This window comes from Dipodomys merriami, unplaced genomic scaffold (assembly GCF_024711535.1).
Source record: "Dipodomys merriami isolate MVZ:Mamm:240054 unplaced genomic scaffold, mDipMer1.0.p SCAF_150, whole genome shotgun sequence".
NCBI lineage: Eukaryota > Metazoa > Chordata > Mammalia > Rodentia > Heteromyidae > Dipodomys > Dipodomys merriami.
This window is the reverse complement of record NW_027202827.1, coordinates 972,585-976,352: the sequence shown is the minus strand read 5'-3', so window position 1 is coordinate 976,352 and position 3,768 is coordinate 972,585.

Below are 3,768 nucleotides of genomic sequence, written 5' to 3'. Positions count from 1 at the left end.
CCTCAAAGAAACAACTGCCCAATAAATAAATGGGATAAAGACTTAAAGAGAAACTTTTCTGAAGCAGAAAGAAGTATGGCCAATAGACACATGAAGAAATGCTCAACCTCCCTAGCCATAAAAGGAGTACATTTCTTATCAAGCATTGTAGCCTCCTATGCAGCCACCTTCTTATACCAAGGGAAAACCCAACTCATCAAGACACAAACTAAATGTAAACCTACACTTCAGACTTGGTCACCAGCATCCAAAACCATTCTTCCATGGGTGGAGAGCATATAATTGACACTACCATTCCACCCCAGATCCCATTCACCCACTCCCTGCCTGCCATAGCCATAACCTCTGGATTTCTTGGTAAGGCACCACTTACCCTGCTTTGGCTTCACACTGGGGTAAACCTGGGGACTTATTAGAAATGTCTGTACTGTGAGGTCAGCATCTGGTCTCAGAACCACAGAAACACTACTACTTCACCATCTCTTGCAAGCAAGGAAGGGGTGTCTTTCTTTCTTGTTCGGTTTCTGAAATTTTTTTTTTTGGTTGAGGGGCTTGAACTCAGGGCTTGGGTACTGTCCCTGATGTCTAATTTTCCTCAAGGCCAGTGCTCTAACACTTGAGCCACAGTGCCACTTTGGGTTGGAGATTGGAGATGAGGCTCTGGAGGGACTTTCCTGCCTGGCTGAGAAATGAGATCCTCTGGATCTCAGCCTCCCGAGTGGGCAGGATGACAGGTGTGGGATGACAGGTATGAGATGACAAGTGTGAGCCACTGGCTCATGGCTTAAGGTGTCTAGTCCTTCAGAATTTCCACCTAGTCCTTCTCTAGACACTACCACCTAGACACCCCTCTACCTCCTTCAGGGAAAGCAAAGGGAGGCTAGAATCTGGGTGGGGTCATGGGGATTAAAGGGCCCACTCCACATCACTAACCCCCTCTAAGCTCCCATCTGCCTCCTCTGGATTGCCTGGTCTTCCAGGGTGGATCAGACCCACAAGGAGTTCTGGGGCCTGCCCTATGTCCCCGTGCCCCACCCAACCGATACCTGAGGACTTCTTGGGCCAGCTGCGCCATGTCCCGGTGGAAGACTTTGGGAGGGTTGCTGATAACCGGGCCCAGGGGTACCCAGGGCAGAAGGAGTGTCCAGCTCCCCTCTGTCAAAGGAGACACAAAGCACAGATGGATCTACTAAGAGATTCAGTGCATCTACCTGTCACGAAAGGTCCCTGGGAGAAGTGTTTTATGGTGACAGCCCTGGGGCCTGACCTCAGGGCCCGGCACTGTCCTTGACTTTCTGTGTCTACAGGGGAGTGCCCTTTCACCTGAACCATGGTGCCACTTCCAGCTTTTACTGTGTATGCAGGACCTAGGATTTGAACCCATGCTTTCCTGTGTGCTAGGCAGCTCTACCTCTAGGATGCAATCCCAGCCCTGGATAGCTGTTCTTCTGTGATCCCTCGGGCCTGTCTTGGGACAATCTCACACATCTATACCAAGTCTCTCACCAGCAGCCCTGGCTGGAAATGAACACGCTCTGCTATGTTGCCCATCATCTGTAGCACCTTTGTTCTCTGTGCTTCCTACAGATCCTCCTTGTTAAGCAAGACCCCTTTTCAAGTGCTGTCTCCAAGAAGCCCTTTCTGATCACTGCCACGCCGACCCCAGTAGAGTCTGCTTAGCATGGGAAACCATCTATCAGACCATGATAGGGGCCTCGAGACCTATCTCTGAGTTTTGGGACTTCACCGAAGTCTACCTCAGAGAATGGGGCTTTACAGAAACCTATCTCCAAGTTTTGGGACTTCACCGAAGTCTACCTCGGAGAATAGGGCTTCTAAGAGGCCTACTCCTGGGAAAAGGCTGGCAAAACCCCTGGAAAAGATGTGTTTCTGCCTATCTTTTCCTCATAAGAGTGCCTATTAATCTTTTACTGTTTCTGCTGTTCATTGTACTTACTCATTGTCAACGTTCCCTTATTCAAAGCTCTTTAAGAGTGTTGACGACTCCAATATCTGATGAGTGTCTTAAAAATATGACTAACTCACCAGAGTTAAGTGCTACCCTGAAACCCCTCTTATGGAGGCTAGTAGACAAGCCATAAGTAAATATAAAAGTATTGGGGGTTTCACAAAGTCACTCCAGCAGAAGGAATTGTAAGAAATTTACAAAAAGTTGTAGGCGCGGCTAGAACAGAAAGAATGTATGGCAATTGCTGAGATAACTACTTAGGAGAAAGAACTTCCTCATTTACTAAGAGACTTGCTAAATCTACATCTCCTTGGTGCTTACTATTAAAGAAGGAACAGGAAAGATCTTAATGGGACAGTTAAGGCCTCTATAGAAAAAAGTATAGATCTAGGCCTCCCTGACCTTACTATTAAAGAAGGAACAGGAAAGATCTTAATGGGACAGTTAAGGCCTCTATAGAAAAAAGTAGTGGTTAATTGGTGACAATCATCGAAACCAATTGTATTTCTTAAAAATAGAGGTAAAGCCGGAAACAAGTGCCTATCAGGCGACCAGCTGGTGACCGCCCAAGAATGAAGCCCTGCAGCAAGATTATGTAACCTTTTGCCCTTTCTTATGGAGACTTTTTGCTATAAAAGTTTGTTATCCTCTGCATTAAATCGCACTCAGCACTCAGCACTCAGCATCCACTCCTAATGTGTGTGAGTTGTCTGTTTGCCATCTCCCCGTCCTATTCCAGGTTCCTCCCCTAGGTATCCTCCGTCGTCCCGACAGAACCCGGTCCGCGGCAGATCACCTTGGAAAAGCTGGAGCCTCTCCACTGTGCAGGCTGCCAGCCTTGTCAGACTCTGCCCTCCAGCCAGTGTGTGTTGAGAATGCATGAAGGGGAAGGCCTGGATTCCACCACCGGATTTCTGAAGGCCCTGATACACCACTCAGGGGCAGGTGTTGTATCACACTCCGTGAGAGGGGCCTCGAGGACTGGGCAATCTGTGGGCAACATGACAGGGCCATTTCTTTTTGTGGGCTTGAACTGAGGATCTGGGAGCTGTTTCTCTGAGTTTTATTGCTCATGGCTGGTGCTCTACCACTTGAGCCACAGCTCCACTTCTGGCTTTTTGGTGGTTCCATGGAGAGAAGTGTCTCTCTCGCTTTCCAGCTTATGGCTGGCTTTGATCCTTGATCCTCAGATCTCTGCATCCCAAGTCACCAGGATGTCAGGCTTGACCCTGAGCCAGAGGTGACGGGCACCAAAGGCTTTTTAGTTTTTGTTTGCTTCCGTTTATCTCCTGTGAACTAGCAAGCCCAAGTTAAAATAATCAGTTACAGGGGATCAAATTCCTCCCCTAGGTCGGTTAATCCAGGCAGATAAAATGTCTTTGGAAAAGGCTAGTCTGAGTTGGCTTAGGGATGTTTGTGTGTGTATGTGTGTGGGTGTTAGAGATACCTACCCTCATCTACGTGATGCCTCCTCCTCCAAGCAGGGAGTGCATCCAGGATCCTGACCCCAAGGGAGGTGGATGAGGGAGGGTACCTAAGGTCACATCCAGGGGGATGATCCGAATTCTGTCCTGCACTGATAAAGCCTGGACAGATAAAGGAGAGAAGGAGAGGGTTATTGGAACAAGAAAGTGAGCCCCTACCTTTGGCTACATGTACAAGCAAGAAAACTGAATACATCTTTCTTGGTAGTCAGAAAAAAGATGTACACTATTCATTTATTTTATGTTTGTGTTAGTCTTAGGGCTTGGATTCAGGTCCTGGGTGTTATCCCTTAGCTTCTTTTGTTCAAGGTTGAG